Below are 17,628 nucleotides of genomic sequence, written 5' to 3' on the forward strand. Positions count from 1 at the left end.
ATTTTATGTTGAGAGGGGAGGGAGGGAGGGAGGGAGGGAGAGAGAGAGAGAGGGAGAGATAGAGAGAGAGAGAGAGAGAGAGAGAGGGAGACTGCTGCACCATCTATGAAGTTCCACTTGTCTTGTCTTTTTCTTTCATGTGGTACTGGACATAGATCATAAGGCTTTGCTCATGTAAGGTACGTACTCTACCATTGAACCTCTTCTTCAACTCTGAACTCAGCTTCTTCGAATTCTGTTACTAAGTGATGTCACAATAGTCACTTAGAAGTAACCAAAACAGGAGTAATTACACTATGGAAGTAGACAAATACAAAAAAATTCCTAGAGATCACTGATAAAAAATGGTGAGTATTCTAGTAGTTGAGGTTGTTACCATATCAAAAGTTAGCTTAGGCTCTCTGATACACAGTTCTCAAAGAGTTTACAGTCTGTGGCAGATATTATTTGCCCAAACTAGGATAACATTATATAAGTGCTATATTAAATCAAGAACAAGATGATATAGGTGTCAAAATCTGAAAGTTCTACAATCTTATACTATTTTGAAACTCACAAGTTTACCCTCCAGTTTCTTGGTTACAGACAGAGGACACGAAACTCCTAGATCACAAAGAATTTTTAATGCTCACAGTACAACAACAACAACAACAAAACAGCATGGACCTAATGTCCCTGTCTGTTTCTCTTGTTCCCAGAGTCACAAGGGTGGTGAACTGATCCAGGTAAATGCTTCACATGCCAAAAAATTTGGTCATTGCAAGGAAATCCCAAGATTAGAAAAACCTGAATCTTTATAAAAAATTTACTTATTTTTGTTTATTGGATAGAGACCAAGAGAAATTGAGAAGGAAGGGGGAGAAAGGGAGTGACAGAGAGACAGACACCTGCAGTACTGTTTCACTGATCCTGAAGATTTTCCCTGCGAATGAGGATCAGGGCTTTGGATCTCGGTCCTTGTGAATTGTAACATGTGTACTGAACCAGGTATGTCATCACCTGGCCCAAAAACCCAGAAATTTGAAAAATGCCTCCCACGTTTGGCCTGGAGGTCATTATCTTTACTATATAGTCATGTACCATTTAATGTTAAAATTTCTGATACCTGACACTTAATGGAATTAAAACAGTGGTCCCAAAAGACTAAACCCTATAGCCTAGACATGCAGCAGGTTATTCCACTTAAGATTCTGTTACATCTCCCCAGACAATACCTTTAGCCCACTTGCGTGTTAGCTGTTGGGCTCAGGCAAAAATTAGTAAAATCATGGGCTCTTTGGAATATACTTAAAATAGACTTACCAGATTTTTACAAAATGGAGACCCCAAATCTCATCTGCTATAGTCTTACCTTTAGGTCCTGATTATTAAACAATTTGTTCTGCTTTATATTTTAATGCCACCAAGTTGCAGATGCAATCATGTCAGCAACCTGACTTCCCTGGGCAGATGACCTCAGCAATGTATCCTGGAACCTCACCTCTCCAGAGCCCTACCCAACTAGGAAAAGATATAAACAGGCTGGGAGTATGGATCAACCCATGTCTAGTGGAGAAGCAATTACAGAAGCCAGACCTTCCACTTTCTGCACCTCATAATAATCCTGGGTCCATGTTCCCAGAGGGATAAAGAACAGGAAAGCTTCCAATGGAGGGGATGGGATGAGGAACTCTGGGGGTAGGAATTGTGTGGAATTGTACCCCTCTTATCCTACAGCCTTGTTAATCATTATTAAATCAATTAAAAAAATCCTCTGTAACTAGCAGGCAGGCAGTGGTGCACCTGGTTGAGTGTACATGTTTCTGTGTGTAAGGATGACCGGAGGAATTTCCTATTTGCCCTGGTTTTCTCTCCTTAGAATCACTGTAGGGATTTAATATTCAACCTAGAATTAAAGAGTATTACTTATCAATTTTCCAAGTGGAACGTTAATAGTCAACAATAACAAGAATATTCTGAGAGTTCGAAGACAGGTTAAAGAAACTAAATATGGAGAGTGAGGCCTTAAGGCAACAGACCAAGAGCAAGGTGAAGAGTTTGCACTTATTGAGATTAAATTATGAATGTGCCTGTTTTGAAATCACTGGTTTCTGGAATTATCTTAGCTGTGAAAAGGATCCAAAGCCAGGGCCAGGGCGAGGGTGTGAGTGAGTACAAACTTCACAGATTTCTCTCATCTGTAAGAGAAATTTGAAGGAGAAGCAGTGGTCAGCCAGAGTGATAGCCCACAGGTGTAGATTTGGCATGGCAATCTGGAGTTCAAAACCCATAGAGGAGGAGGAGAGAAGCACTTAATGCTGCAATTGTTTTAAATACATATGTAAGTTGTATAGTGGTCTTTTAGACGCCAGTTTATAATCATATTGTGTATAACTTAAAACCAAATCCACTTTAAGTCTCTCCAAATTTGTCTTGAAACTTTAAGTATATTCTAGAGTGTTGCATTGAGAATAATTTTGAAGGGCTCTTTTTCCTAGTGAAAGTCCAGACAGAATCAAGTAAAAGGTGATATACTATTCAAGATTTCTTGAATTTGTTGATCATGTGTGAAAGCACATTGGCCAGCACCAGGGTGTGAGAACCAGCTTCATAGATTTCTCTCATCTGTCAGAGAAAGCTGAAAAAGCAGCAGCAATGACCAGTCAGTCAGCCAGCCAGCCAGCCAGAGTGATAGCCCAGAGGTAGAGATTTGGCGTGGCAAGCCAGAATTCCTCAAGTTCAAAATCCCTGGAGAAGCAGGGAAACATTTCACTTTCTATCCATTAGTGAGTGATACCAACATAAGCCTGAGCTGAATAGTTGTGGGGCTAGCGTGGGGGTGCCTCTTCTCTGATGCGTATTCTCTGGGTTGGAGAGAACGCGACTCGACCGGAGCTAGCCTGGGCTGCTACTCACTCAGCGACTCAAGAGAGATGACCCAGGAACAGAGCTCGTGGTGGCGAGGCAATTCGATTCTTTACTGATCAGGGAGCCCAGGCTTTTTAAGATGGGACCCGGAAATGGCAAGTTGGAAATGGAAATGGCTTGACATGGTTTGGAAAGGGGCAGAGGAAGGCAAAAGGGGGTGGGAAAGGTTTGAGAGGGAGTGAACAAGGTCATGGAGTATTAATGTGCCCATACCCCACTAGAGAAAGATAGAAACAGGCTGGGGGTATAGATGACTTGCTTACAACAACCATATTGTAGCCAGTAGCTCCCCAACAAAAATGAAAATGGAAAACAAAATTTGAGAACTGAATTTATAACATGAATGAAGTTGATAATGCTTCCTGTAACTGAAATTTACTGAGATGAGAGTTTAAGTATTTTCAGTTATAAAAGAAAAGAAAAGGAAAAAGAAGGAGGAAGAAGAGAAGAAGGAAATGGAGGAGGAGGAGAAGGAGAAGGGGGAGGAGGAGAAGAGGGAGGAGCAGGAGAAGTGGGAGGAGAAAAAAAAGACTACCATGGATGTAACATGGAAAAGAATTGTCATTTCTATTTGGAGAAATTTTCTTAACAGTGGCAACTTGAAATGAGTCTCCAAGATGATCTTGGAGAGATAATTTTAGCCAGAACAAACAATAGAAGTAAGGCTATGGAGATAGAAGTGATAAGTACTGAAACTGGCATTTAACCAAAGACAGCCACATTTATTTATTAATGGCATTTATATTGCTTCGAGAACTGCTAAATTTGCTGAAGGAAGTGTGAAATGAAGGAAATAAAAGAGAAGACCATATAAGACTAGAAAATGCATGCTTATTCTCAAAAGAGAGTCAACAGAAGAGGACCCATTGACAACACTACAAAATTACGTTCAGAGAGAATTCATCTAGTTTTTTGAATACAAAACTTGTCTAATGGATTGTAGCTCGGTGGTGAAAATAGAAATTAAAGTAGGAGAAAAACATTTTTGGACTGGTGATCTTGGGTAAGGAAGCCACCTTGAATAGTTGCAGGGAGCAATTTTTTGTGATTTTTTTTTATTGTTGTAGTTATTGTTGTTATTGATGTTGTCGTTGGATAGGACAGAGAGAAATGGAGAGAGGAGGGAAGACAGAGAGGGGAAGAGAAAGATAGACCCCTGCAGACCTGCTTCACTTCCTGTGAAGCGATTCCCCTGCAGGTGGGGAGCCTGGGTCTCCAACCTGGATCCTTAGGTGGGTCCTTGCACTTGGTGCCAAGTGTGCTTAACCCGCTGTGCTACCGCCCAACTCCCCTTTTTGTGATATTCGTGATGAAAAAAAAAGTCATGATAAAGTGACAATTTGAGAGGGAGGGGCAGAATGAAGAAAACTTCCATAAGTAAGTCTTTATGGCTGCACTCAGAGCCAATTTCTTCTTCTTCCACTGCTAGTTGGGGGGTAGAAATGGAAGTTAACATGACGTTCCCTAAAGACATTTTAACACACAGGCATATTATCTGCTAGAGCTTTCCCTTCTACTGCTATTATAGTGGGAATAATCTGACAGAGCTGCAGTTTGAAATAGGTTTGTTTTTGGTTTGAGCCCGGCTCCCACTGCATAGGAGGAAGTCTTGCTACTGTGTTTTCTCTCTCTCTCTTTCTGTCTCTCTTCCTTTCTTCCTTTCCTCCAGGATTATCGCCGGGGTTCGGTGCCTGCACTATGAATCCACTGCTCCTGGAGGCTATTTTTCCCTTTTGTTGCCATTGTTGTTTATCGTTGTTGTTATTATCATTCTTGTTATCATTGTTGTTGGATAGGATAGAGAGAAATGGACAGGAGGGGAAAACAGAGGGGGAGAGAAAGACACCTGCAGACCTGGTTCACCACTTGTGAAGCCGGATGCTCCAACTGGGGTCCTTAGGCCAGTCCTTGCGCTTCCGCACTAAGTGCCCTTAACCCACTGCGCTACCTACTGCCTGCCCCCTGTCTGTTTCTTTCTATCTGGAAAAGTCATCTTGAATCAGTGAAGGTTCAGTGACAAAAACAAACAATAAAAGTAAATACGTTTTAAATTTTAAAAATGAAAGAGGTTAGTTAACACAGTAGTTTGAATTTTAGTTTGAAATAATGTGTCCTGTAAAAAATAATTTAAAGATAATATGAATTGAAACCAATAATAACCAATAAAAATATTATTCTATTTTCTCTTGTGTTCAGTATACAGGGATAGATAATTATGGTGTTTCATTATTCTTTATGAATGCCAGTTCTTGTTTCTTATAAGTTTAATTGCAAAAATACAATATGAAGTTATCAGGCAGATACAGATACTTAAACAATGTCCCTTTTCCTACCAGCTGCTTGTACTACTCGTACTGCTAATAGTGATAGTAGTAATAATTATGCATTAAATATCTACGATTGTCAGAGACTAATTACATTATATTTAATTTTTACAACAACTGCAAGGAGATATTATTTTCATTTCACTTTCAGAAAATTGAGGTTTAATAGTTTTGACTGAATTGCTCTAATTCACATTGCTAGTCAGATAGAGGTCCGAACTTTCTTTCTCACATTTGTGTTGATGGTATCTTTAACCCCCAAACTGGGCAGCAATGGCTGTAATGTAATATGCATGTAATATTTGAAATTGTGGTTTAATTTCATGAACTTTTCTAACTCGATTAGAAAATATCTGTAACACTTTATTTTTTCACTATAAATGGTATTTTTTCTCAGAAACCATAATTAAAGAGAAGTGTCTTTTAGTAGTTTTTATTTTTTGTTATTTATGGAAACCAAAGAATCTCATCTCATTCCAAAATACATCATTAATGACAGTTTCCCTCATGACTGATTTCTCTTCTGGTTTGTATTATTTTCATTATTATCTTTTATACTTATTATTACATATTATTTACTTTATTATTTTCTGTGTTATTATGTTTTGTACACTTTTTATTATTATCTTTGCTTTAAATGTGCCCTTCAGAAAATCCTCGATTTATGTTTGTCAGCAAATAGCTAAGAGAAAAATGAACTCACCTTTCATTCATCAAGTGTACCAGTATCACTGAATTATTGAGAAGTGTTAGTTAATGCTCTCATCTCATCTATAAAGTGCAATTTCATTTATATAATATGTACATTTATAGTTACATATAGGTATGTAATTATTTCTCAGAAAGGAAGAAACCAGATTGCTTGACATAAGCTATCCTTTATCTTTAAATATGATTATATATATGATAAAACAAAATTTTGTTATCTTTATTTATTGGATAGAAACAACCAGACAATGATAGGAAGGGGGGAGAGAGAGGGAGAGAGAGCCAGAGACAACTGCAGCACTGCTTCACCACTTGTGAAGCTTTCCCCCTGCAGGTGGGGACTATGGGCTTGAACCCTGGGCCTTGCACATTGTAACATGTGTGCTCAATCAGGTGTACCACCACCTAGCCCCTATACTGGATGATTTTTATTTATTCATTTTTATGTGACGGCACGTAGGAGAACTGAAGCACTGCTCAACATTGGCTTTTGGTGTTAGTGGAAATTGAACCTGGGGCCTCTTAGTCCACAGGCATGCAAATCCTGTGATGTAACATGTTGAGCTGTCTCCTCAGCTTTCTATCTATTTTTTGATGTTAGGGAAATTAATTTAAAATACAGTTGAAGACACATGGAAAATGTTTCACTGAAGTTTCCTCAATTATTTTCCACAATCATCATATAAACACCTCATCACAGACTCCTGCAAGCGTCAACCTGGCTTTGACCTAGCACGTTATGATTGGGCCCTCCTCAATCGCTATCGAACAGGCCATGGCCGGTGCACTGCTATGTTCCATCGCTGGGGAGCCAGAGACGACCCGAACTGCCCCTGCGGCTACAGACAAACTATGACCCACATAGTCAACGACTGCCACCTCTCCAGATTCAAAGGAGGTCTCGAAACTTTACATCAGGCTCAACCTGATGCTGTTGACTGGCTATGGAAGAAGGGCAAACGCTAGAAGAAGAATATAAACAGTGTTACCTTCTAACAAACCTTTGGAAGTCTTTGCATTTCATAGTTCTTAATTGGAAATAAATTGAATCTAATCTTATTTATTTAACTATGCTTTTTTCCTCTTTAATCACACTTAACATACTTTACAGCAACTACATATAAGTAATAAATTAAAAGTTTAATTGTAGTACAACATGCAACATAAAGTTTATCTATTAAAATATTAAAAATATACGTTTCTGTGCTCTGAACTACATTCCCATGGCTGTGCACTCATCATCACCTCCTCCACCTGCACTTTTGATTTTTAGGTATCTATTTGTATCTATTAATTAGATAGAGACAGAAGGAAATTTAGTGGGAAGGGCTGTTAGGGAGAGAGAGAGACACTTGTAGCACTGCTTCACTCCTTGTGAAGATTTCCTCCTTCAGATAAGGACTGGGAGGCTTGAACCTAGGTCTTTATACAATACAATATGTGAGCTCAACAAAGCTTGCCACTACCCAGGACCCCCCTTTTTTTAATCTTTCTGAATTGAAATCTTGTACTTATTAACATTCATTTTTATTTAAAGACCACCTTCCCCATTGCTGGGCATTGCACATGAGCAATTCCACCACTGCCAGTCCAATTATTTCATTCTTGTTATTTAAGTAAGAGGGGTGGGTGGGGGAAGAGACACTATAGCAGCATGCTGCATCGCTAGAGTTTCCTCTGGTGCTCTGGTGCTCCCATATAGTGCTGGGGTTCAGTCCCAGGGTTGCATGTTTTGTAAGGTGCACTCTCCACAGGGTTAGCTGGCTCCTAGTCCTTGAAGTCATTTGAAAAAAAATTACTGATTTTCATTTTATTACACACAGAGAGTTTCACTAGGGTAGAGCAAGAGAGAAACTATTCTATCAGTCTGGTACATGTGGTACCAGGGATCGAAAGATCAACTTCACACATAGAAGTCCCGTATTCTACCACTTAAGCCATTTCTCCAGCCCTGATTTCCAATTTAAATGATGTCAACAGAAATGTGATGAGAAATGAGGATATTTATAACAAAAGTTAGCTTTTTTAAAAAGCTAATTAATTTAATTTGTAATTTTTTTCCTGCCAGGTATCTAAAGAATTCCTTCCTTTCCTAAACACAACATCCTTCTATTTTTCTTCTCTTTGCCTTCTTTATTTCTTCTATTTGTGTCCTTTGTTTTTAAGATACACTGGTTACTAAATTATTGCCTATTAACTATTAAATATGTAATTCCAGCCTCTGTAATCATTTTTTTTTTAATTTAAGAAAGGATTAATTAACAAAACCATAAGGTAGGAGGGGTACAACTCCACACAATTCCCACCACCCAATCTCCATAACCCACCCCCTCCCCTGATAGCTTTCCCATTCTCTATCCCTCTGGGAGCATGGACCCAGGGTCATTGAGGGTTGCAGAAGGTAGAAGGTCTGGCTTCTGTAATTGCTTCCCCGCTGAACATGGGCGTTGACTGGTCGGTCCATACTCCCAGTCTGCCTCTCTCTTTCCCTAGTAGGGTGTGTCTCTAGGGAAGCTGAGCTCCAGGACACATTCAATCCAGGGAAGCCTGGCCAGCATCCTGGTGGCATCTGGAACCTGGTGATTGAAAAGAGAGTTAACATACGAAGCCAAACAAATTGTTGAGCAATCATGGACCCAAAGCTTGGAATAGTGGAGAGGAAGTGTTAGGGGGGTACTCACTGCAAACTCTAGTGTACTTCTGCTTTCAGGTATATATTTTGCAGTAGTTTATGGATACGTGTGAACATAAGCTCTCTCTCACAGAAACTGGTGTATATCTGGGTTATGGGACTTTGTTAGAAAGTGAACTACCTGAGATGAAATTAGAGTGTACTATAAAAGGAAAAGTCTCACCCTCTGTAATCATTTTTATAGGAGAGTCAATTATTGATAGTAAATCTTTGAAGGTTTTTGTTCTATATGTTCTCTAGTTTCAGAATGTTTTCTGTTAAAGATTATCTTCATGAATACTTGTGTTCCATGTCAATATGATTTTAAAAAGTGTTTTTATTAATTTTATCATTGGATAGAGACAGAGAAACTGAGAGGGAAGGCAGAGAGATAAAGGCAGAAAGATAAAAGCTACTCGTGTAGCTCCCCGCTTGCCGGTGAGGATCAGAGGCTTGAACCTGGGTCTTTGCACACTGCTTTGTGTGCACTTAACCAGGTGAGCCACCACCTGCACCCCCATGCCAATGATTATGTTTCAATGCCCCACCATCCATCTCCACATGTTTATGTTGATTAATTTAATTGATGATTTCCCAAAATCTTTTTTATCTCAGTGCTTCTATTTTCATCTCTTTCCATTTCATTTCATGTTTATTTGGCTTACCTTTAGCTCTGCAACTTTGTTTCTCAATTGATGTCTTATTACCTCCTATTTCTTCTTCTGTCCTCATCACCTTGTTTTATTTATTAACATACTTCTCCTTTTCATCTTCTTCTTTGGGTATTGCTGTTCAGGACTCAACTTTTCTCTAACTTATTTAGTTCTTGATTATCTTTCCACTGTTTTTTTTTGTTTCCTGTAATAGGATTTAGAGATGTTTTCTTCCTTCCTTCCTTTCTTTCTTTGTTTTGTTTCCTTCTTTTATTTGAATTATTTCATTTTTTTATTGATTTAATAATGACTGACAAGATTGTAGGATAAGAGGGATACAATTCCATACAATTTCTGCTACCAGAGTTCTATCCCATACCCTCCATTGGCAGGTTCCCTATTCTCTATCCCTCTGGAAATCCGGACCCAGGATTATTATGGGGTGCAGAAAGTGGTAGGCCTGCATTTTGTAACTGCTTCTCTGCTGGACATGAGTGTTGGCAGGTCAATCCATACTCCCAGCCTGCTTCTATCTTTGCGTAGTGGTGTAGGGCTCTGGAGTGGCTTCCAGGACATATTGGTGAGGTTGTCTGCCTAGGGATATCAGGTTGGCATCATGGTAGCAACTGTAATTTGGTGACTGAAAAGCATTAAGATATAAAACAGATTGTTTAATAATCAGGAGCCTAAAGATAAGACTACAGCAGATGAAATTTGGGGTTTCTATTTTGGAAAAATGGTATATTCCAAGCAGCCCATGACTTTATTAATTTTTGTTTGATATCGACAGCTAACATACTAGTGGGCTAAAGGTATTGTCTAGGAAGATGGTGTCAGAGTTGGGAATAGGACTATAAAACTGGATCAGGCAAGAGAGTAGCTCCCAAATATGGGGAAAGTATATAAGTACCGTTAACTGTAGACCCTGTTGATCTGATCTGGGACCCATGTCTATTCATATTTAGCACAAGAGCCTGTATAGCCTCTGCATCCCTGTAGGTCTGAGCTTGTATTCCATGGTCATAGCTAGGAACATTCTAGGCTGCACTCATTTCAGGACCAGTCTTCCTTGAGTGGCAGAATATGTTGGCCCAGACTCCCTTTGGAGTTTCTACCACTGTTGTTCTACATTGAGGGCAATGATTCAAAGAAATAGAAAATGATACAAAGAAATGGAAAGATATCCCATGCTCATGCATTAGAAAAATTAACATAATAAAAATGAATATTCTACCCAGAGCCATACATAAATTTAATGCGATAGCCATCAAGGCCCCACCGATTTTCTTTAAGATAATAGAACAAAATTACAATCATGTATCTGGAACCAGAAAACACCTAGAATCACCAAAACAATATTGAGGAAAAGAAAGATAAATGGAAGCCCCACACTTCTAGATCTCAAACTATAAGTCCATCATAATCAAAACTGCCTGGTACTGGAACAAAAATAGGCACACAGACCAGTGGAACAGAACTGAAGGCCTAGAAAGAAACTCCCACACCTATAGACATCTAATTTTTGATAAGGGGGCCCAAATTATTAAATGGAGAACAGAAGGTCTCTTCAATAAATGGTGCTGGGAAAACTGGGTTGAAACATGCAGAAGAATGAAACTGAACCACTTTAACTCACCAGAAACAAAAGTCAACTCCAAACAAATCAAGGACCTAGATGTTAGAGGAGAAACTATCAAATACTTAGAGGAAAATATTGGTAGAACACTTTCCCATCTAAATCTCAAGGGCATCTTTGATGATACAAGCCCAATTGCAAGGAAGACTAAAAAACAAAAACAAATCAATGGGACTACATCAAATTGAAAGCTTTTGCACAGCAAAAGAAACCATCAGCCAAACAAAGATACTGCACATAGAGATGTTTTCTATAGATCATGCATAATAAGAGGAAGGGATTGCTCAGAGCAAAAGTATACCAGTTGTAGCAATATATAGGCTCTGCCCTCATATTTGAAAAGTTTTTAAAAAAATGTACTGTACTAGAGTTATCTATTAAGGTAAGATATCTTCTGTAGCAAGTAATTCTTAAATTCATTTTTATTTAGCACAATAAAGGTTTATTATAGCTTACTTAGATCATAGTCCAATGAGGGTTTGCCAGAAAAGGGTATTGTAGTCATTCAAGGTCTTAACTTCTATCTTTTCAGGCCATCATTTTCAGCACGTGACCTTTAATATCATAAAGGAAATGGAGAGAAAATGAAGACTCTCATTTGGGTCTGAATGTGGCATTTGTAATTTTTGTCCACTAACACAGTTGCAAAATAGCTTGGAGATACACTGTGCCTTGGAGGAAAACCAGAAAGCTTTGGGAACCCATAACACTGTTTCCACTGCAAATTCACTCCCTGATTTACACATAATGATAGCAAACAGTGAGTACCATCAAGTTGCAAATCAATTCTCCCATTCAGTGTGACTCACAGTGAATCAGTCTCTTTGTTAGTTTCTGCTATTGAACAATTTTATACAACCACTTGTTTCTATGACAAAAACAAGATGGCACACTTTGTTTTACTCCAAAAGTTAATTATTGGAATACTAAAGAGAATTATCAGGAATTTGTTGATCCAGTGATATGGAAGAATAAACACTAAAGCTGCTGCCCCAACATTGCTGATCTCTAAAGTTCTCTGTGAATTCCCCTGCTCTCACCAGATATCCTCCACCCATTAGGGGAAACCATCAACATTGTCAGTTCCTACTCCAGCAGGATCATCTGCACCACATATGTTTCTCAGGTGAATGGGTCTGCTCCTTAGTTGAATGAGTTTTGCCTCGGTGTCAGCCTGGTACAGACCTCAGGTTACCTTTTCCACCCATGAGCTGTGTGGTATTGGTCTAACTTCTCAGAAACTCATAACTTCTCTATACTTCTAGATTTTCTTGTAAATGTTAAATGAAGCATTGTCAATGCATTGCTTAATTCTTTTTATTAGTGATTTAATAAAGGCTTACAAGATCATAATATTAAAAAGGAAAATATTGCAACACAATTAGATATTCTTTTTATCTCTCCTGAGTGTTACTAACAATACTGATTTGAGATAAAGGTCATTTATTTGCCGAATCAACATTTTTCTCCTAGTATTTTATTCCTGGGCAGAGTGACACAATGAAATAATTATGTTTTCTTTTTCTGCTCCCTTAAACACCTCCCAGATTCTTAGAGATAAAATGATATTGTGTTTGTATGTTATTCAAAATAAGACTCATAATTGTTTTTTAATTGCTACCAGAGTTATTGAGGGGGCTTGTTGTTGACACAATGAATCTATTGTTCCCAACAGTCTTTGTTTGTTTATTTGCTTTTCTATTTTTTGTAGGAAAGAGAGGAATTGAGAGGAGAGAGGGAAGTAGAAAGGAAGAGAGAAAGATACCTGTAGATCTGCTTTACCACTGTGAAGTGTCCCCCTGCAGGTGGGGAGCTGGGGGACTTGGAGCCTGTATCCTTTTGCATAGTGATGTATGCGTTGAACCTGTGCACTACTGCTTGGCCTCATAGACCCACATGTTTTCTACTAAAATACTATAGTTACTGGGGAAACTTTCTTAAAAATTAAGGCTTTTTGTTATTAACACCAAGGTTTGCAGATTCAGTTCATGGTTTCAAGTTCACAGTACTGGGAGGGCAGATTTTTATATTCCAAATGCAGATGATATTAGAATAGGATCATCATCTCATTTTAGGTATCAGATTTCCTTAACTGCTTTGGGGCAAATCATATGTTGCACTATTTTACAAGTAAAGCATCTCTCTCTCTCTCTCTCTCTCTTTCTCTCTCTCTCTCCCTCTCTAAATTAAAAAAAAAATTTCATCCCTTGGGTTTCAGTGCTCCAAGTCAACTTTTCCAGGTAGAAAGAGGCAGAGATAGAGACAGAGAGACAGTGAAAAAGATTCCACAACACTGAAGCTTCTCTTAGTACATCAAGATCTAGGCTTGGAGTGGTGAAGCAGTGCTGCAGGTGTCTGTCTCTCTTTCTTTTTCCCTTTCTATCTCCCCCTACCATCTTTATTTCTGGCTGTCTCTATCCAATAAATAAAGAAAAGGCAAAATTAAAAAGAGAGAGGCATACAAGGATTCAGGCTTGAACCTGGGTTGTATGCTCAACGATGCAAGTGCACTATCCAAATGAGTGATACCATGGACCTAAAAGTCTAAATTATAAAGTGAATTACCAGCAACTGTTGCATCAGTGTTTCCAAAACAGGTGTTTATAACAGTAAGTTGGACATTAAAAAACTGAGAAGAAAAAAAAAAAACTGAAAAGAAGACTGAAGTGGTATGCAGAGTGAGAGAAGAGAGATACCATGGCACTACTCCAGGACTCTTGAAGCTTTCCCGTTGAGTGATACTCTCATGTAGTGCCAGGGCCTCAAAACTGGGTACTCACAAATGGAATAAAGCATGGATTTTATCAGGTCAGTTTTTTCCTAGCTCTGCTGAGTTATTCTATTCTATCGTATGCTATACTATGCTATGCTATGCTATGCTGTGCTGTGCTGTGCTGTGTGTGCTGTGCTGTCCTGTCCTGTTCTGTCCTGTCCCATTTCATCCCGTCCTGTCCCGTCCCGTCCCGTCCCGTCCCGTCCCGCCCCGCCCCGCCCCGCCCCGCCCCGCCCCACCCCACCCCACCACATCCCATCCCATCCCATCCCATCCCATCCCATCCCAGCCCATCCCATCCCATCCCAGCCCATCCCATCCTAGCCTAGCCTAGCCTAGCCTATCACCCCAAGCACTGCTCAACTCTGGTGGTGCTGAGACTTGAACTTGGTACTTTGAAGTCTACTCGGGTAAATTTTGTCAGTATCTTTAGTAGATCCTGAGGCAACACCATCAGAGCCAGGTTCTCTACCACAAGGTGTTACTCCTTCATGCTTACTTTACTCTAGAACACACTCTTGAAAGGTGATATGAGGAACAGAATCTGGAGCTAGTTTTCCTGGGCTCAAAGGTCAATTCTGTTAGTTATTTTCTGTGGATTCGACTCATTGAATCCTCATGTACTTGTTTTGGCTGTAAAATGAGGTGATGATACTTTTGTCATGCAGCTGTATTGATTGAATGAGTTTGCATGTAAAGCAATTAGATTAGAAACCAAAACAAACCAGAAATTCAACAAGATAGTCCTCTAGTTTGAGGGAGATTGTGGAAAGAAAAACTAGAAAGCATGGATAAAATATAAGGTTTTATTCTCAGTTTGCCTCGGTGCATTCCCTGGTTGAAACACTTTATATAAATATTTACTAAACAATAATTATATGTCAGACTGTTGCAAGTTCTTTAATATTGAGAGAGAGGGAAAGAGAGAGAGAGAGAGAGATATGGAGAATTCAGCACCACTTCACCATTATATACTGTTGCCAGGCATTAAACCATGGTCTCACCTATGTAGGCATGTGCTTTTTTTTTTTTTTTGCCTTCAGGGTTATTGCTGGGACTCTGTCCCTGCACCATGAATCCACTGCTCCTGGAGGCTATTTTTTTCCCCTTTTGTTGCCCTTGTTGTTTTAGCCTTGTTGTGGTTATTATTATTGTTGTTGATGTCATTGTTGGATAGGACAGAGAGAAATCAAGAGAGGAGCGGAGACAGAGAGGGGGAGAAAAAGATAGACACCTGCAGACCTGCTTCACTGCCTGTGAAGTGACTTCCCTGTAGGTGGGGAGCCGGGGGCTCGAACCAGGATTCTTAACACTGGTCCTTGCGCTTTGCACCATGTACGCTTAACCCGCTGCGCTACTGCCTGACTCCTGTAGTAATGTGTTTTACTGCTGAGCCAGTTTCTTGACCTCTATTGTGAATATATATATGTATATATATTATTTATTTATGAGAAAGAGATAATAAAGAGAGAAGGGAAAGATATAGAGAGAAGGGAACAAGAGAGAGAAGGAATGAGAAGGGAGAGAGAGTGAGAGAGAATGCACTTGGTCATCACAGGTACATATAATGCTGTGGATTAAACAAACTTGGAATTTCATGCTCCAAGACCACAATTCTAACCACTGCAGAATCCCCTGGCCCCTGTTTTGATTTCTGCACTGGAACTGTGTCATCCTCCCAACATCTACCATTGGTGGGTTGCTAGCTCCAGTTTATACATGAAGAATTTAGGACTTTGGTATAAAAATATTCAGTAACTTGCTGAATAATACTATTAATAAGTGTTGAAACGGAATTAGAAACTAAGCAGTAGACAATAGAGTCCACACTATTTTTGACGATCTTTGAAATAAAAAAGAAAGATATATACTTAGCATCCCATATAAAATTCTAGGAGGAAAGAAGCCTCACAACATTCATGTGAGAGTCAAACCCCAAGATGTTCCAGTGATCTCTACCTGTGATTTCCTACCCCACTAGGGAAAGATAGAAATAGTCTGGCGGTATGGATTGACCTGCCAATGCCCATGTCAAGCAGAGAAACAAATATAGAAGTCAGACCTTCTACTTTCTTCACCCCATTAAGAATTTTGGTCCATACTCCCAGAGGGATAAAGAATAAGGAAGCTTACAATGGAGGGGAGGGGGTATGAAACTCTGGTGGCAAGAATTGTATGGCATTGTACCCTTGTTATCCCACAATCTTGTCAATCATTATTAAATCACTAATAAAAAATAAAATAATAATTTTTATTTATTGACTAGAGACAGTCAGAAATCAAGAGGGAAGGGGTGATCAAGAGGGAGAGAGACAGAGATACCTGCAACAATGCTTTACCACTCACAAAGCTTTCCCCCAGAAGGTGGGGATGGGGCTTGAAACCATGTCCTTACACCATGTCCTTAAACCATGTCCAGCCCTTGGTAGTTTTTTTTAAAAATTTATTTATTTATTTATTTATTTTTTATTAAAGAAAGGAGACATTAACAAAATCATAGGATGGTGGGGTACAACTCCACACAATCCTGCCTCCCAATCTCCATTTTCCATCCCCTCCCCAATAGCTTTCCCATTCTCTATCCCTCTGGGAGCATGGACCCAGGGTCATTGTGGGTTGCAGAAGGTGGAAGGTCTGGCTTCTGTAATTGCTTCCCCGCTGAACATGGGTGTTGACTGGTCGATCCATACTCCCAGTTTGCCTCTTTCTTTCCCTAGTAGGGTGGGTCCCTGGGGAAGCAGAGCTCCAGGACACATTGTTGGGGTCTTCAGTCCAGGGAAGCCTGGCCAGCATCCTGGTGGCATCTGGAACCTGGTGGCTGAAAAGAGAGTTAACATACAATGCCAAACAAATTGCTGAAGAATCATGGACCCAAAGGTTGGAATAATGGAGATGAAGTGTTGGGGGGTACTCACTGCAAACTTTAGTGTACTGCTGCTTTCAGGTATATATTTGCCCTAGTTTATAGATACATGTGAACATATACTCTGTCTTCTGGAACCTGGTCTATATCTAGGTTTTGGGACTTTGTTAGGAAGTGAACCACCTGGGATGGAGTTAGAGAATACTATGAAAGGAAAGGTCTCACCTGAGTGATGAAGCTGAAGGGTTGTCATTCCACACCTGAAGTCTCTGGTCACAGTCTGACGTGAAGCATGCTGGGGTGGCTCTTGTTGTGTTGATTAGGTTGCGATCAGCAGATGCAATATCATTTGATAAGAATTGGGAGAAGCATACGGGAAAGTGGGCCCTATCCTAGGGTCCCAGGACTGGGGGAAGTTTAGGCTCTATAGTGGAAATGTGAGGTTCCTGCTGTCTTAGGGTTCAAGAAGACAATGGATAGTTATTGTTATCATCACATTATTTGATAATTGGGTTAACTTTGAAAAGTCCCTTGTATTTATTTGTTAATAAGAAAGAGAATGAGAGAGAAAGAACCAGACATCATTCTGGTACACGTGCTGCCGGGGTTGTTGAACTTGGGACCTCATGCTTGAGAATCCAACACTTTATCTACTGTGCTAGTTCCTGGACCACCAGCCCTCGATATTTGTATAGGATGATTTCATGCGGTATCACTTTGACTAGAGTGGTATATGACTTAAGAGACTTGGTCACATAGGGCAGATGTATGTTCTTTTCTTTTCTTTTCTTTTCTTTTCTTTTCTTTTCTTTTCTTTTCTTTTCTTTTCTTTTCTTTTCTTTTCTTTTCTTTTCTTTGTTGTCTCTCTTAGATCACCTATTTTGAGGGGAAGCTAGCTGTTCTGGTCCTAAGAATCTTTATGGAGAAACCCACATGGTGAAGAACTGATATGTCTGAATATCATCCAGTGAAAGCTAAGGTTTCCTGCCAACAGCTGTATGAGAGGCCTTGGAAACAGAGCTTTTAATCCCAGCCAAACTTTCAGATAATTGCAGCCTTGACTCACATCTTAATTGCACCCTTGAGAGACCCT

This window comes from Erinaceus europaeus, chromosome 1 (assembly GCF_950295315.1).
Source record: "Erinaceus europaeus chromosome 1, mEriEur2.1, whole genome shotgun sequence".
Lineage (NCBI taxonomy): Eukaryota > Metazoa > Chordata > Mammalia > Eulipotyphla > Erinaceidae > Erinaceus > Erinaceus europaeus.